We start from the raw sequence: 24810 nt of genomic DNA, 5'->3' as shown, positions 1-24810 counted from the left end.
TATGAGACTGCAGGACCCCTGACCCTCTGTCTAGACAGCGCTGATTGGCCCTGTGCTGGTCAAACTCTCGTAAGAAAAAAAAACGCTCCAGCAATATACACTAAACTAAGCATGTGCATTTTGCTCCCAAGACTCTGTTCTATCAGCAGATGGTATGGGGACTGTGGAAGAAGGGGAGGATCAGAGAAGACAGGATCAAACAGCCTTTTCACACAAGGCAGAGGATTAACTTCTCAGGTTCCACAGTGAGTATAACCAGCATGCTTTACTGCATATACAGACTGATTTTACTGTTGTGGGTTTAGTCTTCCATTTTTGGAACCTAGTTATCTGCAGGGTCAGATGACCAGTGAACATAAATGGTTCTGCAGATAAAAGGATCCATGTCCAAGGACACCTAAAACCAAAATATTTGTTTTTTAGTTTTGGATAGAATAGGTAATAGTTGTAACCATTGTCATTTTTTTTGTTTTTTTGTTTTGTTTTGTTTTTTTGCTGAGTTTCTTCGGGATATTGATATTTTCTTTCATTTACTAACTCAAGAGGCAACAGAAAGTGTTTCCAAAGGAAAGGAAAGCCCCTCCAAAGCTTTCCGTACACTATTAGAATTTTTCTTTAAAAATTGTTCTTTTCAGAATATTCGTTCCATTTTCTAATAGTGTCCTCAAATTGATGATTATTTTTTACCATGGTAACGAGAAAATTCAAAAGAGCAGGATGGAAAATGTTTCTTTAATTAACAGAATTCCAACGGGTAATGGGGATCATTCGGGAGGAAATGTAAAATTGGGGTTGATTTACTAAAACTGAAGGGTACAAAATCTGGTGCAGCTGTGCATAGAAACCAATCAGCTTCTAGGTGTATTTTTTTTTTTTCAAAAAAAGTTTTTTGGGTTTTTTTGTGTGTTCCAGCCCCAAATTAACCATTTTTAATGGAATTCCAATGATATAGCAGGTCTAGACAAATGCTCTGATTTTTCAGAATGTTCATACGATGAACAAAAATCTGCTGGTATATGGCCAGTTTTAGACAGTTGTCACAGAAATAGCTGTCTACTCTACTTTCCAGCTACAGTTTCAACTCAAAATGTTAGAGTTTTCCTTACTTTTAGTCAATGAGAAAAAATTAAGCACCCCAGCGGGGACACAGACAGCAATGACAGCCTACATACATACATACAATCCAATGAGAGCACCAAAGAAATGTCCAAGAGTCCACATGAATTATCAAGCCAAAGATGTTTTTTTACTATGAATCAACCTTCAACTCTACCACCAAACAAATGTCCACGAGTCCATGTGAAGTATCAAGCCAAAGAGGTTTGTTTACTATGAATAAACCTTCAACTCTGCCACCAAACAAATGTCCAAGAGTCCATGTGAAGTATTAATCCAAAGAGGTTTTTTTTTACTATGAATAAACCTTCAACTTTACCACCAATCAAATGTCCAAGAGCCCATGTAAAGTATCAATCCAAAGAAGTTTTTTTTACTATGAATCAACCTTCAACTCTACCACCAAACAAATGTCCACGTGATGTATCAAGCCAAAGAGGTTTTTTTTACTATGAATCAACCTTCAACTTTACCACCAATCAAATGTCCAAGAGCCCATGTGAAGTATCAATCCAAAGAAGTTTTTTTTTACTATGAATCAACCTTCAACTCTACCACCAAACAAATGTCCACGTGATGTATCAAGCCAAAGAGGTTTTTTTTACTATGAATCAACCTTTAACTCTGCCACCAAACAAATGTCCAAGAGTCCACGTGAAGTATCAAACCAAAGAGGTTTGTTTACTATTAATCAACCTTGAACTCTACCATTAGATCCTAAATTGTGTCTTCTCAATATTTTTGATGACTCTTTGGTACCTGACGAGGCAGTAGACTGCATAACTAGATTGCTTTACATAGCATGGAATGTGGTTGCCCAAAAATGGATGTCCTCTAGCCCTCCAGCGATTCTGAAGTGGAAAAACCAAGTTAACATTTTTATTTTTCGTGAAAAGCTATTATACCAGCATAGGAATTGTACCAAAAAGTTTGATAGACTATGGAACCCTTGACTGTCAGTGCCTGGTCTGGTCCTATTCCATTTAATTTCAAACAGGTTACTGTCCCTTTGAATATGGAGTCAGTATGCACGCTTAATGTCCTGATATTACTTTACTTGAGAGGTCTTACAACAATACAAGACATAAGTAAAATATAAATTTTTTGGTATATTTGTGCAAGTTAGGTTTAGGTTATAATATACAGGTTCTTGTTCATACAGTGTACCCCTTTTACTTGGAAAATGTCAGGGAATTGATAAATGTAATTTCATGTTCCCTACCTTGCTACCAATCGACCTAATGTCTGTTGACTACGGGTATCTATAGATTTACGGAAGGCTTTGTTTGGGCTACTATATCTGTCACTGTATGTCTGAGTACCTTCCTTAGTTTGTTGTGTATTTTATGCCACTTGTAAGTTTGTGTGTTTAAAACTAAAAATTTAATGCAAACGATCTGATTAAAAAAAACAACAACATCTCTTGGATGGAAGTTTGGCTTTCCCATTGGATTGTATGTGTGTGGATTCTCAACTCTGGGTCCTTTCCCTGTTCTTGAGGGCAGTCCCTGTTTTGTGGTGTGCTGTTCAACTGGAGCCAGTGTGTCCAATGACAATTTCATTGACCCTTAGGCCCCTTTCAGATGGAGCAGACTCTGTCAAGAGGATCTGTCTGCTCAGCGGGGGATTTCACCGCTGAACCCCGCTATGTAGGCGGATGACAGACACAGCCCGCTGTTTTCTACAGGGCAGTTGGATGGAAAAGGTCCTTCTGTCCGTTTCCATCCGACTGTCATCTGATCTGCCAAACGGATGGGGAATGGATCCCCATCTATCTGTTTTTAGCATACAAGATCAGAGCGGATGCCGACAGGTGTCCGCTGACACCTACCCCTCCATAGAGAGCTATGGATAGTCTGATTGGGTCCGCCTGAAAAAATGAGCTCAGACCATCTGTGTGAAAGGAGCTTATGAACATCTGAATCCATTGTTCTTGTGTTTGAGCAATGAGAACCTAACAGAGGTTCTAATGATTCCCTATTTTATCCAAAATGAAAATAAAATTTAGTTTTAGATACAATTAAAGATTCTATTTTTGGACTTGGAAAATCTTGAAGGAACGTCTGATCTCCTAGCAGGTTGGCTTTTGGGGTTGTCTTCCATAGTACGTGAGATGACCTCCAGTGACATCAGTGGCTTGGATAGAGGCAGCTTTGATCCATCTCTTTCTGGTCCTCGTGTATCTAACTCTGTTCGGTATCCAGCCCTAATCACAGCATTCGTCACTCAGTGGGTGTGAACTGAAACCTGAAGAACAGACCTAACCTGTCTACACACAGTCAGCCAGTGTATATCACAAATCATCAGACGGTTCCTCTAGTGCCCTCAGACATCTGGATTCTCTGCCGGCTCTCAGACACCTGTACAAACCTGCGCAAGGTGAGCATCTGTCACAGTTCTCAGTGATTGTACCGTTGAGGTCCATCTGTATTTAATGGCTTACTCAACAATCGCTGACGGGGGGGTCTCGGCTTATACTAAATATTTCCCAAATGGTTCAGAACTGTCTAAAATATCATATTGTCATGAATACGTTAATAGGCTGTAGATATGATTACATGCCGGGGACCCATTTGTTATTGTTATCAGCAGCCTTGAAAGCGGAAAGCGATTCATGGGTGCTGTCAAGAGGGAGTTTGTTAAATGTTGCTTGTTTGGTTGGGTCATAAGCTCTTGGAATTCCAATTTGAAGCAAAAAACCTTGAACATTACCTTTCCTGCGCTCACATGATCAGTCACCTGAGCCCGGTAAAATAGTTCTTGGCATAGAAAGAGGGAGGCGTTTTGTAGTTCACATAGATAGCTGGCCAGGATGTACCTAACAAGCTTTCTGGCAGGGTCAGCAGGCCACCACAATGCAACCAATCGTTACTACCAAGTGCCTTTGCATGGGAGGATGCATAGTCCTAGGAAGGTTTCGAATTTCTCAAAAAATGTAAATGTACACAGGACTTGATGGGGGGGGGGGGATAGAGGCAAATCACATGGCAGGGGAACATAAGAAAGCAAAAAGTATGTGCTTACCATGGGGTCATTCACACCGGGCTGCTAAAACACATGAGGGATAGTGCAGCAACAGTCATAGGCATTGTGATGCGGACTCTGTTTATCTTTTTATTTTTTTAACTTTATTAAAATATCAAAAATTGAACCTTCATTCAAGTCTATGCACTGCAGAGAATCGCGACACGTCATGGTGCAATGCGGTGCCGTGCATTGCATTGATTTTAAAGGCAGACATGGCGCATTGCACCTCAACGCAGCATTATGGTGTGAATAGGGCACAATTGTTTTCTATGCACCCTTGCTTGGAGCCTGTGTTGATCTAGTCAGTGAACACAGCTCAGGAAAAATGACATGAAACAGCTTAAATAAATATATATATATATATATATATATAAATTTTTTTTTTTTTTTAATTTTTCAAATGCTAATATCGCATAGCTATTGCCTTTTATATCTCCTTGACTCAGTGTGATTTACGCCAGCCAATCGTGGATCAAAATCTGGCCAGTTCAGGAGGGACTGGAAGAATTTTGACCCATGTATAGGGACAATAATTTACAGAAGTCAATCAACCGATCAACTTCTGTACAACCGCGCTATCGGATAAATGCCATGTGATTAGCACTGCCGACCATAGCCAATGGCGCTTATCAGTGTATTCAGAACACCGCCAGCACATGATAGCTCAGCCGGAGAATTCCCCCATCCACATCAAATGTATTCATCTAATATATTCTGATATTATTATTATGATTGCTACTGCAACTATTGCTTTTTTTCTTTCTACTGACTACTAGACCTGTTCTTTCAGCACTTACTTGCTGTGATGGTGGAATGGGTGGGAGGACATAGAATTTACATGAAGACCGTGAGAGCTGATATTATTATTTTATTTATTTATTATAGGTACTTATATAGCGCCATCAATTTACGCAGCACTTTTATATATATATTGTACATTCAAATCAGTATCTAACCGTCAAGGGATGTACAATCTAAGGTCCCTAACTCACATTTATATACTAGGGCCAATTTAGACAGGAGCCAATTAACCTACCAGCATGTCTTTGGAGTGTGGGAGGAAACTGGAGTACCCGGAGGAAACCCACGCAGAACATGCAAACTCCAGGCAGGTGGTGTCGTGGTTGGGATTGTGAACCAACAACCCTAGGGCTGCCAGGCGGAAGTGCTGCACATTTAGCCACTGTACTAATTTAATGAAAAAGACCGGTGAGCCAATGAAGACTGAGTGGCTATCTGAAAAATGAATGTTAAAATTTAATTCCCTGTGCTGCTGCCCATGTTTCCCTGACTCGTGTCCTCAACACTGATCCCTAGTAGTTAGCAAACTTTCTGACAGCTTTCTCACTACCTGCCCTTCATTTAGGCATACTTTATGGTAAGATCAATGGCAGCATAGTTTGACATAGCCAGATGCCACAAAAAGTGGTCACAGGGGGGCCCCACCTAAATTTTCCTATGGGGCCCCATGATCTTTAGGTATACCCCTAATTACATAGTAATGTTAAAGCTCAATTCCAGTCAAAGGGTTTTATTTGTTTGGGAAAGAAAAGATGAGAGTATCTTATTTTTTTTCAGCCAATTTGTCACAGCCAGTGGTGAGCTCAGAGACCAGTGGCCAGGGCAGGAACAAGGAGTGGGCAGGAGGGGCGGCTGCCCTGGGCACTGTGCTATCATGTGAGATGGGGGGTGCCACAAGGAGATTGGAGGGGGGGGGATTTGTGTTGGGAGGGGGAATTTTGGGGCAACAGGTGGTAAAAAGCATTCTAGGGGGAGAAATATGGGGGGATTGTTCTAGAAGAGATGATATGGTAGAGGGTGGAGATTTGTGCTAGGAGGGGATATTTCTTTTGGGGGAGGGGGTATTTGTGCTAGGAGGAGAAAGTTGGTGAGGGTGGAGGATTTGTGCTAGGACAGGGGATTTGGAGTGGAGGTAAAGGATTTGTGCTTGGAAGGGTAATTTGAGTGGTAGAGGATTTGTGCTAGAAGGGGTTATTTTTTGGGGGGGAGGCAGGGATTTGTGTTGGGGGATTTGGGGAGAGAGAGGATTTGAGCTGGGAGAGGGGATGGGGAGGCAAAGATTTGTGCTGGGAGGGGTATTTCAGAAAGGAGGAAGATTTGTACTGGGAGGGGTATTTCAGAAAGGAGGAAGATTTGTACTGGGAGGGGTATTTCAGAAAGGAGGAAGATTTGTACTGGGAGGAGGGGGAATTTATGCCTAGGGGTTAAGCATGCAGACTGGTGCTCGATTTTTGTTTTTTGGGGGGGAGAAGATTTTTGCTGACACAAAATGCGTATATATTTTGGGGGGGGGGGGGGTTCAGTTTGGCATGTTTGCCCTGGGCTCTAGATGACCTTGTCCCAGAACTGCCAGTAGCTATAACAGTAGAAAGGATCCCACAGACCAGCTGGGTAAATACAGAAGCAGGTCACCCTGGCAGATGATGCGGGCTCCCTCAAGGTGTGGGGTCGAAGCACTGACCGGTGCTCACCAGAGCTCCTGATGGTGGAGATGGGTTTTGCTGTGGGTTAGTACCAGATCACGGTCCTCAGGATGACCCCACCAGTAGGTGAGCAAGACGGGGTCCATTAGCGGATATAGCAGCTAGAGATCAAGCAGAAGCGGTGTCAGTAAACAAGGCAAAGGTCAGTAACAAGAGGTTGTAGGTTGGGATCAAGCAGAAGTGTAGTCGAGGAACAAGTCAAGGGTTGGTAAGGAGTGGTAGCAAAGATATGGACAGCAGCAGAAGTGACAAGGGCAAGATATTGGTTAGAAAGAGCACAATATTCTGGCAAACAGGATGTGCAAAGGAATTTATTTATTTATTTCAGGTACTTATATAGTGTTGTCAGCTTATGCAGTGCTTTACATATATATTGTACATTCAAATCAGTCCCTAACCCTCAAGGGGTGTACAATCTAAGGTCCCTAACTCACATTCATACATACATATACTAGGGCAATTTAGACAGGATCCATTTAACCTATCAGCATGTCTTTGGAGTGTAGGAGGAAACTGGAGTACCTCGAGGAAACCTATGCAGTCACAGGGAGAACATACAAACTCCAGCTAGGTGGTGCCGTGGTTGGGATTCAAACCAACAACCCTAGTATTGCCAGGTGGAAGTGATAACCATTTAGCCACTGTGCTGCTCACAGCCCACGGCGTGGCTAAAATAGGAAGTTCGTGGGAGGAGCAAAGGGTTCAGGGTTCAATCAAGGAATTGTACAGGGAGCTGTCCAGCATCCCAGGTAGCTCAGCAAGAAGAGACATTGCCAACACAGTAGAGGTTGCATGTTCAGACCCGGATCCTGACACAATTTCACCTGAATGCAAATATGAAGGTCTCAGACTCGTTGCACAAGAGTAATCTCTGAGCGCAGTTCTAGTTGAAATGGTTTATTTTGTTCTGGATATAACATGGAAGGGTTAGAGACTCTGTCAGGATTTATTGCTGTTTGTGGCCCTGCTGGGGAGATTTTTCCTCACTTCATGCCAAGAAAGTGATGGGTAACGTGGTAACGCAATGCATGGACTGAATGGACCCTTAAGGTGGAAGAGCTACTGAGGGATGAAACCACTTGCAAGCAGTAATCTTATTAGACTAGAGCTACACGGGAGATTTTTAGTAGGTCAATTGTAGCACTGAAGTCTCTATCAAATAATTGCTAGAAATAGCAACTAACCACATCAGAGATCCCCAAATGCTTCAGCTCTTTGACCCTCTCATGAAGTTTCAGACTGACCCCCAAACATTATATGAAAATAATATTACTTTAAAAAATGATACCATTAATAATAATAATAGTTAATGAAAAATAACATTATTGTAAATTTTATCAGCACTTCCTCTTAAATATCAGCAATTGGCATCATGGTTGTTACAATGGTGAAGTTTTAGTAAATACACGGCAATTATATTACTATGCTTATCACTATGGGTGTACTCACTGGCACTCTAATAGAGTTTGAGGTGGATGTACGCATTGGCTCTCCAACATATGGTTGACACCTCATCCCTTTAAGCCTGAACACATATTAATTACACAGGTTCTGTGGCTGATTTAGGTGGCAATTAAACTCACTCAGTGCCTTATCTGCAATAAATTAGCCTCAGAACCTATATAATTAATGTGTGTTCGGGTTTAAAGGGATGAGGTGGCAACCCTACTCCAACAGAGTATGAAATGGATGTACTCTCCAGATCTCCAACAGAGTTTGAGGTGGAGGTACTCAGCAGCTCTGCAACATAGTTTAAGGTGGGTGTATTTACTGGTTTTCCAACAGAGTTTAAGGTGGATGTACTCACTGGGTCTCCAACAGAGTTTGAGATGAGTGTACTCACTAGCTTTCCAGTAGAGTTTGAGGTGGTTGTACTCAATGGGTCTCCAACAGAGTTTCAGATGGGTGTCCTCACTAGCTTTCCAGTAGAGTTTAAGGTGGATGTACTCATTGGGTCTCCAACAGAGTTTGAGATGGGTGTACTCACTAGCTTTCCAGTACAGTTTGAGGCGGATGTGCTCAATGGGTCTCCAACAGAGTTTGAGATGGGTGTGCTCACTAGCTTTCCAGTAGAGTTTAAGGTGGATGTACTCATTGGGTCTCCAACAGAGTTTGAGATGGGTGTACTCACTAGCTTTCTAGTAGAGGTTGAGTTGGGTGTACTCAGTGGGTCTCCAACAGAGTTTGAGATGGGTGTCCTCACTAGCTTTCCAGTAGAGTTTAAGGTGGATGTACTCATTGGGTCTCCAACAGAGTTTGAGATGGGTGTACTCACTAGCTTTCCAGTAGAGTTTGAGGTGGGTGTACTCAATGGGTCTCCAACAGAGTTTGAGATGGGTGTCCTCACTAGCTTTCCAGTAGAGTTTGAAGTGGGTGTACTCAGTGGGTCTCCAATAGAGTTTTAGATGGGTGTCCTCACTAGCTTTCCAGTAGAGTTTGAAGTGGGTGTACTCATTGGGTCTCCAACAGAGTTTGAGATGGGTGTCCTCACTAGCTTTCCAGTAGAGTTTAAGGTGGATGTACTCATTGGGTCTCCAACAGAGTTTGAGATGGGTGTACTCACTAGCTTTCCAGTAGAGGTTGAGTTGGGTGTACTCAGTGGGTCTCCAACAGAGTTTGAGATGGGTGTACTCACTAGCTTTCCAACAGAGTTTAAAGTGGACGCGTTCATTGGCTCTGTCTCAGGGTTCAAGATGGGTGTACTCAATGGTTCTTGGAATTTGAGGTGGAAGAGTATGCTCAGTCTGGGAAGCAAATGCAAATGTATATCCTTCCTGAAAAGGGAAAAGATCTTGAAAGACGATAAACCGAGAGATCTGTATCTGCTTCTCATCTCTGCTATATAGTTGGTATGACACAAGCCTTTGGGCTAAACTACACAGGTGGTTTTAATTTAGTGCTGCTGAGTGATTCAACCCTACGTGGCACACGGATTTAAATTTGTTTCAAATTAGATCATTGTCAAGAAGTGGTAAATTGCTGAGTAGCATGAAATTAAAATGGTGTGGTTTAGCCATGAGCTTTGAACATTGCTGGCTGGAGTCATGAGTAGCTGCTAAATTTGGCAATTCTGCAGGTAGCTCCAACTGTTGCAAAAAAGCCAAATGATTAGTAAGAGAGCAACAAATTGCTAGACGTGCAGCAACACAGACCTTTTATTGACTGCAGTTTATTTATTCCGAGCAACAAATGACACCGCTTAGAGAAAAGATTTTGTAGTTAATATAGATTGGTTCATGTGGCATGGCCCTAGCATGTAAGAGATTGTTACCAAGATCATTAATAGAGTTTGTATATTTCTGCGCACTGTTTTTAACTGCACTCTTAAAGGAAATGTAAAGACTTTTTAACTATTTAGGAAATAAGCACCCGTTCACACTTGTGCGTTGCAGAAGCTACGCGTTCCCACCAGGGGCGGACTGGCCATTTGGAAACATGGGCACTGCCCGAGGGGCCGGGGTCAGTAGGGGGCACCATGAGATGCCCCTGGTACCTTTTTCATAGGCTTTTTTGAGTTTGGGCAAGGACACAGGGGCCCCATGATCCCCTATTGCCCGGGGGCCCTATGAGTTGTCAGTCCGCCCCTGGTTCCCACAATGTACAGCAATGCACCTTTTCTATGTGTGGTGCCTTACAGATCCATTTTTTGTAAATGACAACCCAACACATTGTACAGTAAAGCATGACGTAGGGTGCCACAATGCACATGCAGGGTATTGTGGTGTGCTGCATTGCTATGAAAAGGGTCATGTGCTTTTTTTTGATCTGTTGTGCTGCATTGGCAACAGATCACTAAAGTGTGAACCTGCCCAAAAGGGATCAGCTCATAGTGGATCTATAGGCAGTACTTAAATAATTACATTTGTTGTGAATTGGTACCAATGCCATTGTCTTCAATAAAATAACATTTTGGTTGTTAAAAAAATAATTACATTTGTCCCAACCAAAAAACCCAGCTGGTGATGAACATAAGGGGATTATTTTATAAAGGGATGATTTAATGGAAAATATGACATACTTTTTTTTTAACAGTTGCGTTTATTGAAATCGTACAAAAGTATAACAAAGCAAGGTACATAAGAACATGCAAACTTATGGCAAGCAGTAGAAATACAATACACATAGCATTCCAACGCTAAGGATCATACTGAGTCAACTGGTCATCCGGAGTGAATGGGGGGGAAGAGAAAAGAGAAAAAGGGAAAGAGCAGGGAGGAAGAGGAGGAGAGAGAGGGGGGGAGGAAGAAGAGGGACAAAGAAGAAAAGCAAATCATAAACAATAACCAAGCAAATAAACACTACAAACTGGACATACCTGCAAGAGAATAATCCAAGGATTACTGTATACCGTAAGGCCCTGAGCCTCCACCCACCCAGAAATATGATAGCATACCCCATATGAGTATGTGCGTAGCACGAAACGCGTCAGAGAGGAGCTACATCGCCGTGACGTCACGCTGCTGAGACCCTGTGGTGGTCCGGCAGCCATCTTGCCTGTCCATGGTCAGTGTTTTTTCTGTTACTATATATTTTGACTGGAATAAATATTGAAGCAGTATCACGCTATGTGGCCTCATCCTGTTTTGGTCTCTGTATGAGTCCAACCATTCGCAGAGTTCTTTGCAGAGGAGAGATGAGCTGCTACCATCCAGGAGTCACCCAGGGAGGAATCCATACCAGATGGGAGAAGTCCCTTCTAAGACACCACGGTTTTACCTACTGAGACATAGTTTTCTCAAATGCGCAATAACTTTGTGCATCTGGTGAGTGCGCAATTTATATACTTATCACCAGAAGTGGCTAGGAAGAAATCCTCACTACGACATCTAAGATCTTGACCATCACATGGACTTTTTGTGCACCATATACCAATCTTTCTGCTCACATTTACTGCATGATATTTATAAGCGCTTTATTTATATTATTAATTTTGGAGAGGTTGTATCGGTACCTTTTTTGGTGTCCCAGCTGCTTTGATATATAGCGCTCACTTTTTCTTTTTTTTTCTTTCTATTTAGAAATATGACTTTACTCCATGATCCTCCAGCAGCTGGCGGTCCAATACTCTTCTTAGTAGCAGAATGTAGGTTGGCAGTCTTACATCATCACGTACAATGCAGGACCAGCAGTGGCCTGCATTCTGCATGATAACATTGGTTTGAGGGGATAGTGGCAAGAACTCCCAAAGACCAGCAAGAAAAGTGGCTTTGAGAGACCAATCATAACTGGAACTGGCTAGGAAGAAGCCTAGACCCCGAAAAAAATGATCAGTATATTCTTTATCTGCTGGAAAGAGTGGACAAATAACATTTTTAACACAAAAACAATACCACAGTGCAAAAAAAAAAAAAAAAAAATACCAAAATATATATATATATATGTATAAAATTAAGAAAGCCCACTGTCCCAAATAAACGGGGGAAAAAGTGCTCCAATCAAAGAAACAGTGCCAAAGGAAATTCCACATGCCCACACCATCCGTGATCACCTTCCGGTACGGTTCACACTCACCAAATTTAATGGACTCCTAGCTTATGTGGCTTAAGAGTCAAACAAGCTTTTAGGTGAGATGTGTTCTCCAGAGTGAATCCCAATCAAGGAAAAAACTCTTGCTTGACAGTCTTCAATGACCACCAATAGGGTAGATGCAATGCAAAGAGACAATGGGGACACTAATAGTGTAATACTGCAAAACTCTTTAACCTCCTTAGCAGTATTCCCGAGTGTAGCTCGGGGTGAAATTTCTATACCAAAAGCTACACTCGGGCTTACCATGTGGCGTTGCTCTGGGGGTCCCTGCAGCACTTACCTTGTCCTTCGCTCCCGCGATGTGTCCCCTGCAGCGTCCCCGGCCATCTCCTCCGGCCGATGCCGTCATCCGGCTTCCGTTTTCTGGTCCCTGTGACGTCGGGACGTACGGGCGCTGGAACCGGGGGGAAATTTGAAATTTTTAGAAAATTTCATTTTGCTGTCATTGCTATTTCAATGCATTTCGCATACATTTTGTCCCTACTGCTTTGTCCGGCGCCCTGCCTGCATTTTGAATGTTCTTTCTGCCTGGAAACTTAGAAAAGTCCATGGCATCCAAAAAGCGTCCCTTTACGTCAAAAGCGGTTTTAGACCGGCTAGAGAACAGCGATAGTAAATCAGAACCACTTGCAGAATTGAGTGATAATGATTCATGGGGGAAATTCGTCATCAGACACTGAAAACGATTTTGTGACTTTGCTCAGCGATGTGCGAATTTGCCTCTGTATTTCAAATTTCAGTGTTTTTGGTTTGATTACATTATTGAATTAAATTTATTATTATTATTATATTATTATTTTTTATGATTATTTATTAAATTATAATTTATGATTTCGTGTTTCAAATTTTATCATCCCTGGGATGTTTACTAGACTCTTGTTTGGACAGATTTCAGTGAGTTATTCCTAAAAATTACAGGCCTACAATAAAAAACTACATATTTCCATGCAAAAAAATGTACCGCTTTCAGCACAAAAAATCGGAAAGAATCAGACCGCCGAGGAGGTTAATGTAATAAAACTAATGATTGTATGCACTCACATTAGACAGGATACAAATAACCCTCTTTAGTATAAACTTCATCAGAAAGCTTCATGACCAAATCAATCATGGCTCCCACATCAAGTGAACTGGCCGCAGTGCGGTAAGGCTCTGACCGGCAGATGTGTATTCCCCTCTGAACTTCAATTCATTTTATACACATATATATATTTTTTTATCACTGATGGTATTTTATTATTTGTTTTAATTTTTGCGCTGTGGTATTGTTTTTGTGTTTTGATGGTTTTCATTAATCAATTAATTGACTGATTTTAGGCGCGGGTTTATTTTACACAAATAACATTTTTAAGACTACATGTAGGCTGTAAAGTATATCTAAAGCTATTTTTTAAAATTGTGAAGATAGAGTAGAATATGGATAGAACCACTGTCAACTTTTTTTTTTTTTTACAATCTGTGTCTCATTGGGCAGAATTCACTTCACTTCCTGTCCTGTAGACACAATTAGAGGCATTAAGATGAAATCTCTCCAAGTTAAAAAGAGTACCCTGATCTAAATGCGTCCCCACTGGAAGATTTCTCCTCCATTTTCGGTCTGGTGACAACTCATATTTTTGGATTTTCCCTTTCAGCCTTTTAAAAAAACATGTAATGATGTATGATTACAGAGCTGCATTCGTTTGTGTCTTTTATATCTGCCTAGAGTACAGCTTTACATTTGAAAAAAAAAAAACAATGGGAAACCATATAGTTTTGCAATAACTATCACAACAAGCAGATTGCATAATGTTATGAAACAATGGCCACTGAGTGACGTCACGGCTCTGAAGCAATCTGTTTGCACAAGCTGTTCCGGGACATTTATAAATCTATCATATTACTCGTTTGACAGATTCTAAATCCTGAACGCGTTTCAATAGTCACAGTCAGCTTTTTATACCAAAATATAATACTGCGAAACAGGGGCGGACTGACCATTTGGAAACTCAGGCACTGCCCGAGGGCCCGGGGTCAGTAGGGGACCCCATGAGATGCCTCTGGTACCCTTTTCATAGGCTATTTTGAGTTTGGGCAAGGACACAGGGGCCCCATGATCCCCTATTGCCCGGGGGCCCCATGAGTTGTCAGTCCGCCCCTGCTGCCAACCCTAATACAGCTTAAACGTTTTTGTTTGTTTTCTTTTTAGGCTTCCCTTGGACATGGGGTGTTCAGCTCCTGCATCCTGTTGAAATCTATGGGATTATCCCTCTAATGTCCCTTTTTCATGGGCATGCTAGGATGGTAAACCAGATGGTGGAGACACATTTTCATGCACCTTAGCTGTCTGGCAAAACCTGAAAGGAGGCCCAATAAACAGTGCTGCAACCACAACGCTGTGCTTTGTGGCAAAAAAAAAAAAGTAGGGCATGATGCCTCCTGCAGGCAATCCTGCATGCCAACACACCCCATAGGCATGGCCTGGGAGGAGGGGAGGGTGAGGCCACTTTCTACTCTGATCAAGCACGTATACTGTTAACCAAACTTTGTATATAAGGCTTGGATGGGCACCATAGATGCTGGCACCCACATGCAGTAAGTCATCGGAGATGATCAAATGGCCTTTTGGAGTAATGCTCTAAGCACACAGATGGGCTTGATGTAGCACTACCCCATTAGGGGTTGCTGATGAATCGGGTCCCCCTATAGCCCTGCACAGCCAGGTAATTGGCATTCTCCACACAAACTTGTGTTCAGGGTCAGAAACCAGTCCTTGAGCTTTTGTTTGTTTATTGAGGGTATTTGAAGTGGGATAGAGTAAGGGGGGTATAGGATGCCCAAGGGAACCAATAACTGAGAACAAGTTTCCTGGGACTATTCACAAACTTCTATTCTTCAACACAGTCTGTAGCCAATGTCTCCTTGATGTACCACTCCAGACAAATTCCTCTTCACCCAGCAATCTAGAGGTTTTCCTGAGCAGGGGATCTAGCTCCTGTCCCTTTGAATAGGTGAACAGTCACTAGTAGGGAGCTAATCTGGTTTGCCCTATCCACCCAGGGGGTGCACATGTACTCACTCAGATCGTCTCCTGTACTGCTTGCAGGTTGGCTGCTGCTACCAGGCCTGCTGAGCTGCTTCTTCCCTGCCATACAGGTGGTCCTCTCTTATTGGGCCAGTCAGTTCCAAGCTTTCCTGCTTTCCAGCTCCAGGCTCGCAGGCAGGCGCCATCCCAATAGGCTTCTTGGCAGCCTCCTTCCTCTGCCTCACACCTTCTTCTCCACACTACTCTTCTTCCTCCACCCGACTCTCCTATTGAGAAGATTCCTACACTTTTAAGGGCGTCCCAGCCCCTTGTCAAGTTTTGTGTTGAGGATTGACTGAGGTCCCTCCAGAGTAAAACCAGCCACTACTCAGATCCACCCACTGCCTCCAAGGCCCTTTTCCGAAAGCCTCAGAGCAGGGGGAAATTCCAGAGGGGCTGGTCTGTAGAGGCTCTCAGGCCTGACCACAACTTGACCCATTTGGCTATTGCACCTGAGCTGCTAACCAGCTACTGTCTAACCAATAGGGTCTAGCTCCCCCTAGCTAAACTAGGAGGGTGCTACATTGAGATGTCCATTGAATGTGAATGGAGCACAGTGAAGAGAGAGCTCAGTGTGAAGTCCCTCTTCGATCAGGCATGCAGGAGGTGGCATATCCCTTCCTGATCGCCTGCTAACTGTGGTCCAACCACTGCTGACAAAGTGATCACCGCAGATATGCCCATGTGAAAGGGGACTAAATGAGGGACTGTTGGGCGCTAGGATTCTGCATTCCTCTCCCTTGGGTGTATTTATAAGGTACCTTGTACAATGAGCTGAAGCACAATAACAGCTGCATTGTCCTGCTATGAACAAAGCACAAACTGTCATTCGGCAGAAAAAAGAACGCCATTGCACAAGTTCATCTCTGTAAAGTGCAGTGACAGAGGAATTAGAGGAATCAGCAAAATCTTGTAAGGACGGGTAATTAATTATTGCACTCTTCGTTTGACATTGACACTTCAACATAACAAAACATTCCTTGAGTGATACCAACCGCCTTTTTATAGGTGTTCTAGATGTACATGTGAAAGGTGGTCTTACAGTAAAGTGATTGTAAAGATTCAGTTTTCATTTCTAGAAATAACAAACATGTCCCTATAGCCCTTACTTTTTTGACTGAGCAAAACAAACTGTGGCTACTGCCTGGAAAACATCTGTCCTGAGTCCATTCAAAGTTAAAAATTGGGTCTTGTGAGCCATGGTACAGGGCAAAATTGATGGTGCTTTGCATGATCGGATCCCCAATTTTACCAAAATATGGCAGCCATGGTTAGATAAATTCCTTCCTTCAGGTTCTGATTCTATGGTGCTTGAACCATAATCAGTATCTCTTGATCGTCATCAACCCACACAGCTCTACAATCTTGACCCAGGTCCCCCAGTGGAAAGCCCCCCATCCATATTACCCCTCTGCTCCCTTACCTGCCTATCCTTGTACCAATTTTTCCTAGTTCTTTCTCCAAGGGATATACAGTTTCAGACAACAGCCTATTTTTTGGGATCATAGACTGGTACATAGTAGACTCTTTTTGGACTGCTTCGGCTACTCATGTGTGGTTTCACCCTGCACTGAAGGATCCAAGGTTCTGATGTATATCCCATCTTTTAATGTTTGGATACATTGAAAACTTGAATAAAATTCTTTTAACAGAAAATAAAAAGGGGAGAGGTTGTCCCCTTCAGTGTACCCTTCTATTTTGACTTTGTAAGCACGCTATACTTACCTGTTCTGTGCAATTATTTTGCACAAAGTGACCCTGAAGCTCCTCTGCTGGGGTCCCCTGACAGTGGTCTTGGCTCCTCCTCTCTTTTGAGTGCACCCCATAGCGAGCCGCTTGCTATGGGGGCACTCCTTCAGGCTCAATCCTGAGCCGTGCTGTCTGCGTCTATAGACACACACACAGCATGGCTCAGCCCCGCCCTGCCCCGCCCCCCAATCCCTCCTTAATAGATTCAATTGACAGCAGCAGGAGCCAGTAGCTCCAACTGCTGCCTCAGACTCCTCTAAGGAGAGAGTGCAGAGTTGCAGATGGGCACAGTGCTGGATCCGTAAATTAAGCAGGTAAATAATTTGGTGCAAGGGGGGGGCTGGGGGGAGCTGATCATGGAAGGTGTTTTTTACCTTAATGCAGAGAATGCCTTACGGTAAAAATCTTTAGCCTTTACAACTACTAGATGTGAACCCAATCACTGAAATCTCATGTAAGCTTTCATGTTAATGAAATTTCAAAAGCCATATTTTTATATTTTTAAATCTGCAGATTTCATTAAAACATTTCCTGGGGTACCTGTCTTGTAGGTTTTTATTCAGGCACTTCCTGCTATAAGGTGACAACACCTGTCTAACTGTGCTAGTGTGCTAAAGTCTTCACCTAACTGTCCTTTTCTTGTGTATCATTTGTTCTTGTATCTTTTGCAGAGTGCTTTGAGAAGGTACCTTCAAGGCTCCAAGCACTCTAGCATTTCTTAAGCTCCTAGAAGCTATTATGAGTATATTGTTTTCTGCTCCTAGAAGCTAATAGTATTATCCTATGTGTCCATGCACACTATTTTAAGCGAGAAGCATTTTTTCAAGCTTCAGTGTTTAGGAGCAGAAAAAAAATTGTTTTTATAGAGTTTTTGGGAGCGTTTGGCAGAAAAAAATGCTAAACGCTCATAAACGTACCTAAATGCTACTAAAATTCTCCTAACAACTTTTTTTAGTGTTTTTTTCTTCTTCATGTCTTGTAAAAACGCTAACAAGATGCTAACGCTCCAAAACAGTCCTAAACACTTCTACTAAAACACTAATACAAACTGGCAAAAAAATGCTATTATCAACGTTTTTCATCCAGCATTTTTTATGGTTTACCCCATTGCCCAGCATGTGGCCCGGGGGCTGCAGCAACTCTTTGGAACTTACTGTGAAGCCCTTACAGACAGTAGATTGTATTGTGCGGGTTACTCAGACTATTTAAGGAAAAATAATCCACAGCCACTGATCATCTCTTATAGCATGTCTGTAGATTGTAAACATCTCTTGATAATCCATGTCAGACCTTGAGGAAGTTCTTTGCTTGGAGTGCTCAGACAAACCCATGTCTGTTTTATACAATCATCCATGTTTTTGGCCTCCCTTTGGTGTAAATGACTGGATCACATACCCGACCGATGGAGATGTCTGGTCAGCTATCTGGGACTCTCTCTTTAAGCAATTGGTCTCCTATAGGGTCAGGCTTATTCAATTTAAGGTGCACAGAGTCTACTTCACCCTTTACAGGGTTCATAAAATGGATCTGAACGCCCCTCTAAATTGCAGAAGATGCTCTCACCTGTTGGGAGATATTACTCATATCTTCTGGGCTTCTCCTGTCATTGCCCGCTCTTGGGAATTGGTAGTCCGTATCATTCGCTTGGTCTCAGGAGTTGCCCTTTCCCCCTCTATACATGTCTGCATAGTGTGCTTCAGTGAGGATCTGGCCCCCACAGTAGCTGAAAGGCTTCTCTTATTTTACGCCAGAAAGGCCATCACACTAACTTGGAAAAAGCCCAATCCTCCAACAGATGGGTTTTGGAAACAGCTGGTAAATACAGCCCTACCCTTGTATGAAGACACCTACAGCCTTAGGGGTTGTCTCAAAAAGTTTGACAAACTATGGTCCAAATGGCTTCAGGATGACTCTACAGCTGGAATGTTGGATTCTCCTAGTTAAGTGTTGCTGTTTCATGTTTCATGCTCTTTTGAATGTGGGATGGAAGTTTTTGAGGACTTTTTCGGTTTCTGCCCGATGGGCGATACCTTATCTCTTCTGCCTTCTTAAGGTAATAGTGTGAGCCACAAACACAAGAGTTACATAGTTTTGTCTCCCTAAATAGTTTTCCTTTTTATCTTTTTGTATCGTTATTTTTGTAATTGGACATTGTGCGGCAGATTCCCGTAGTCTGCCTAGATTTTAGTCCCATTTGGGGCCTTTCTCTGTACCACCTTTATAAACTCAGTAAACAGAATTAAAAAAAACATGTCCTGGTCATGTATGCAGTTTTGGTTGGATTTCTGTAGGATTACATCCACTTATTCATATGTCGGCTCTTTGGTGATGTCATGTGCCGCACATGTGGCCCAATATATCAAGTAAGTTGACCACTACTCATTCATATACCCTTTATTTTTGCACTCCCAACTGACAGTACAAAAATGGTGACATTTTGACATCATCTCCAGAATTTTGCCCTAATTTCAGAGAAATAGAAACTTCCAGTTTTGATCATCCCCAGTGGTCACACACAATTACATTTAATAGACTGGCCTGACTTTTTATAAAATAAGGGGAGAATATTATAAAACATATAGGAAAACATAGGGGCCCAAATTGATCAGTTTTGCTTCAATATAGATAACACCTCCCCAATAAACAACTACAATGAAATTAGTGAAACGTTTAGGTTACCAAGAAATTGTCTGAATACCTCTTGCAGGAATAAATATATTTTATTCATAAACAGCATTAAAAACATAACATTACAACCATGCTAAAACTTTGGTTCACCTCCCGGCTTAATGTCCATACATCACCATGTCAGAGTACATACATTCCCAAAATAGTTTCATATGGTGTATTTATATTCAGCAATCATAGTGGCAAACCATGTGAGCAATTATTCTACGCATTCACTGAGACGATTTCAACTTCCGAAGAGTATATGGTTGGTGGCCACTTTAAAACATATAAAAGGGTAGATAGAAAACTTGCATTTACAATACATATATCTTGTATTTGTGGTGAATAAACAGCCTAAAACCAATAATGGAGGATTTTTGAGGTGGGTGGTCTCTCAGAAAAGTATCGGGACAAACTTATACCAATCAACGTTTATTAGACAGATAATAAAAACATACGAGGTACAACAGTCCCATAATGAAAAAGCATCACCACATCACTTAGATAAAAATACAGAACTTCATCCCAAATAGAAATGAATAACAATATTTAAGGTCAAGAATAAAGTATAGTGCCAGATGTGGCTATTATAGTTTAAATCATGAAATGTTGACGGTAGTCAATGACAGAAGTCCCCAACATGTTTCACCCAAAAGGGAATTCTTCAGGGGAATAATGGGGTAGTCTTCTGTTGAATCCAGTGGTATCCCAACTTGTACTCACCCTTTCCGAACAGGGTCTTATTCACAATTAAAGCAACCCTACAGTCACATTCTTCTTCTAAATACAGAGTGTGACCTTTATCTAGTTTAATCCTTGGAGCTAATATACCCTATTCAACTGCAAATCCAGAAGAAAATATCTTTTTTATTCTTATGGTGCATTTTTGTTGTGCCCCCTATGTGTTTAATATCTGTGTAATAGAAGTTGATTGGTTTTAAGTTTGTTGCAATACTTTTTGAGAGACCACCCACCTCAAAAATCCTCCATGACTGGTTTTAGGCAGTTTATCAACCACAAGTACATTTATGTGACTATTGAGGAGATGATGGGTTATTATGGGTTTGGGCCCTGACATAATGTGAAAGAAGAACACATATACATTTCATTATATCCAAAGGAGAACAAGTAAGTGGTCTTATGCTGGCCTTACATAGGTAGAATTCAATTCTAACGTTGGGACGAGTAAGTATGAAAATCATATGTCGGTGGCTTCATGGACTCTACCGATTTCAAACAACTCTTTGTTCAAGTACCATTTCAATGTCCCGATTTTGGTAGAACAAATGTTCTACTTCCAGTTTATCTTTGACAAGTGCAAAAACATAAGACTAGTTATGACTTTTCCCAGCCAGAAGAGAATTCATGATTAGAAATCTGTTCCCATTAGATTCAACAAACATGTTCCACCATCGTTGTTCAATTTTTTTTGCTCGCTCTCATTTGTCAAATCATGTCTTTACCTCTTAGTTAATTGAATGAGCATTCTGAAAACAATAGCTTTCTAAAGAAATTCTACAGGTGTAAGGCCAGCTTTACCTACACAATCGATGTCACGACCTGCTTGGAGACAAAAAATAGAATTTTATAACAATTTGTCATGAATATTTTCCATGACAGTAACTTTCCATTGCAATCTAGCGTTTATGCAGGATGAAGTCTTGTGTTTTTTTTCAGCTTACATTAATGGAGGTACTTGCTAAACTTAGTTTTCAATGGTATTTAGATAAACATGTTTGACTCATTTGGAGCCTCCGCCATATGCAGGTACATGGTGACGCTATTACAATCTTGATGTTGAAAACAGCTTAGTGGTGAGTGGGCGTGTGTGTGGTGACACCAGGCGTGGGATGACAGAAGTCATGTTGATGCAGGGGACAATGCGGTGTTTGTGTTCTACATCTCGATGACAATTGCAGGGGAGGATTCGTGTATAAATTCATTGTCTTATACTAAACTCTTACCCCAAATCCGCCCATGTTTACAAGATCGAGAATATATGCGTTTCATAGGGGACATGCAAAAAATAGATGATGAAATTGTATCAGAAGGTGATTTGAAGGTCATGACACAACGAAGCCTGAATGGACATGCTGTCCTACCATTGTGTCATTCCTAGAAAATTTCAAGCATGGTGGAGAACAATGTTTTAGAAGTTGTGATTAAAGACAGAATCCACTTTTCATGTAAACCTGTCATGTAACTTTTATAAAGCTAAATTAGGATTTCGAAACAGGTATCTGCAGGTGCCTGCATGTACCTCTTATTTTTCTACTGGAGTACTTTGGGCTCTGATCTGTTTTCAGTCCGTGGACAACCTCCACTAGTATAATGGGATATCTGCTGTATTGAAGATAAACCATTACTTAAACAATCTTGAGAATATGAAATTTCCAGTCCCCCACTGCATTCTTGGTCTCTTCTACCAGCCCATCACTACAGAACACAGTAGAGAAATAGAATTTGGCGGAGTGAACCATTGAGCACAGAGGAGGACCAATAATCCAGCAGTCCCAGCATATGAAACCAGTTGCCAACACTCATGGGCAAAAGAGTGTTCACCACATGGACGGAAAGTTAAACGACCAGCAGCTACCTCATCAAGGCTCTAATTAAAGGAGGTAGGGCCCCAGAAACAAGTCCAAATGTTTCAGTAGGAGTTATTGATATCCACTCTGGTTGTGCTGGTGGTAGCTGTTGGTTGTTTTCCTCAATATCCATGTGGTGAACACCCCCTTGCCCATGGGTGTTGGCCTTTTATGCTTTTGAGTATTTAATACATTTTACTTTCATTAAATAACATTATATACTTCATAAGACCAGTACTCTTTGTTTCCCTTCTGTTTGTGCACAACACAATCTGTGGCAAGAGTTGATGGCCGTGATGTATGAACAGGTCTGTGGGATATTCTAGCCAGACTACTTCTGATCATACCTTGAGATCTATGGGATTAATATGACAGTTGAATGGGCAAAGTACAGTGATACTTACTGCCCTAAAGCCTAGCTTTGCATAATAGGTTGTTCCAGGTTTCAGGGTTGTTGAAGGGCTCTAGCAGAATGAAACACCCACCTTTCACTGTGCCCACCAATTACTGCATCACCATGGCACACAATGCAGGGTAAACGTTCTTTAGCCTGCAGAATTCTGTTCCTACAATAAAAGGGTAACATGGTCATATTTGCCCCCCCCCATGCCTAGGGTTCTCAGTTCTTACCATGGGCCTTGAGTAGGTATCCAGTTTGAGGGCCTGGGCCATGCATTATAGGTTTGAAGCCCACTCTTGCGACCCAAAAAGGCTTCTACAGTTGCAAGAAAAAGTATGTGAACCCCTTGGGATTACGTGGAGTTTTGCATGAATTGGGCATAAAATGTGCTCTGAACGTCATCTAGGTCACAACAATAGAAGAACACAGTCTGCTGAACATAATACTACACAAACATTAGATGTTGCCATGGTTTAATTGCACATAACATGTAAACATTCACAGTGCAGGGAGGAAAAAGTATGTGAACCTTTGGACTTAATAACTGGTTGACCCTCCTTTGGCAGCAATAACCTCAACCAAACGTTTCCTGTAGTTTCAGATCAGACCTGCACAATGATCTGGAGTCATTTTGGACCACTCCTCTTCACAAAACTGTTTCAGTGTAGCAATATTCTTGGGATGTCTGGTGTGAATCACTCTCTTAAGGTCATGCCACAGCATTTCAATCGGGTTGAGGTCAGGACTCTGACTGGGCCACTCCAGAAGGCGTATTCTGTGCTGTTGCAGCCATTGTTTTGTTGAATTACTTGTATGCTTTGGGTCATTGTCCTGTTGCATCACTCATCCTCTGCGGAGCTTCAGTTGGCGGGCAGATGGTCGTACTTTTCCTGCAAAATGTCTTGATAAACTCTGGAATTCATTTTCCCATCAATGACAACAATCCATCCAGGCCCTGAGGCAGCAAAGCAGCCCCAAATCATGATGCTCCCTCCGCCATGTTTCACAGTGGGGATGAGGTTTTGATGTTGGTGTGCTGGGCCTTTTTTTCTCCACACATAGTGTTGTGTGTTCTTCCCAAACAACTCAATCTTGGTTTCATCTGTCCACAGTATATTTTGCCAGTAGTGCTGTGGAACATCCAGGTGCGCTTTTGCAAACTTCAAACGTGCTGCAATATTCTTTTTGGACAGCAATGGCTTCCTCCGTGGTGTCCTCCCAAGTACTCCATTCTTGTTTAATGTTTTCCTTATTGTAGATGTGTCAACAAAAATGTTAGCATGTGCCAGAGATTTCTGTAGGTCTTTAGCTGACACTCTGGGATTCTTCTTTACCTCATGCAGCATTCTGCGCTGTGCTCTTGCAGTCATTTTTACAGGACGACCACGCCTAGGGAGAGTAGCAACAGTGCTAAACTTTCTCCATTTGTAGACAGTCTGTCTTACCGTGGACACATGAACATCAAGGCTTTTGGAGATACTTTTGTAACCCTTTCCAGCTTCATGCAAGTCAACAATTCTTGATCGTAGGTCTTCTGAGAGCTCTTTTCTGCGAGGCATGGTTCACATCAGACAGTGCTTCTTGAAACCAGTAAACCCAAAATAGGTGTGTGTTTGTTAAGGGCAGGACAGCTGTCAGCAACACATCAAATACCATCACACTGATTGGAGTCAAGGTTGGCTCACTCCTGGCTCCAATTAGCTCTGGGAGAAGTCATTAAGCTAGGGCCTCACATACTTTTTCCTCCCTGCACTGTGAATGTTTACATGTTATGTGCAATTAAACCATGGCAACATCTAATGTTTGTGTAGTATTATGTTCAGCAGACTGTGTTCTTCTATTGTTGTGACTTAGATGACGTTCAGAGCACATTTTATGCCCAATTCATGCAAAACTCCACGTAATCCCAAGGGGTTCACATACTTTTTCTTGCAACTGTATGTACCAAAGAGAAGGATAAGGATATATAAATAAAGATAGTGGAAGAAGGGTGAGAGAAAGATACAAGGGAAAAAGAAAAAGAAAGGGGAGCAGTAGGCTTGTCCAAGAGTTTGCTCAGTGACTTGAAACAGGGGCATTTTATGGGGCTGAATAGTTAGTAGAGATACTTTACATTTACCTGGTAGATATTGCTTGATCCATGGCATCCATGTTTTGTAAATT

General features: G+C 41.9%; 1 protein-coding gene across 2 annotated transcripts in view; it reads left to right on the top strand.

Annotated features, from left to right (window-relative positions):
* The first annotated feature begins 3415 nt into the window (after positions 1-3415).
* Positions 3416-24810, top strand: part of ELF5 (E74 like ETS transcription factor 5) — a 63192-nt gene continuing 41797 nt past the window's right edge. For both annotated transcript variants that reach the window (XM_089684630.1, XM_089684629.1), the window contains exon 1: positions 3416-3495. The gene's annotated coding sequence lies outside the window, so the exon portion shown is untranslated. The remainder of the gene's footprint in view (positions 3496-24810) is intronic.

The sequence above is a fragment of the Staurois parvus genome, unplaced genomic scaffold (assembly GCF_062004578.1).
Source record: "Staurois parvus isolate SC_StPar_1 unplaced genomic scaffold, SC_StPar_1.0 ptg000350l, whole genome shotgun sequence".
Classification (NCBI taxonomy): Eukaryota; Metazoa; Chordata; class Amphibia; order Anura; family Ranidae; genus Staurois; species Staurois parvus.
This window is presented reverse-complemented; position numbering and strand designations above follow the sequence as displayed.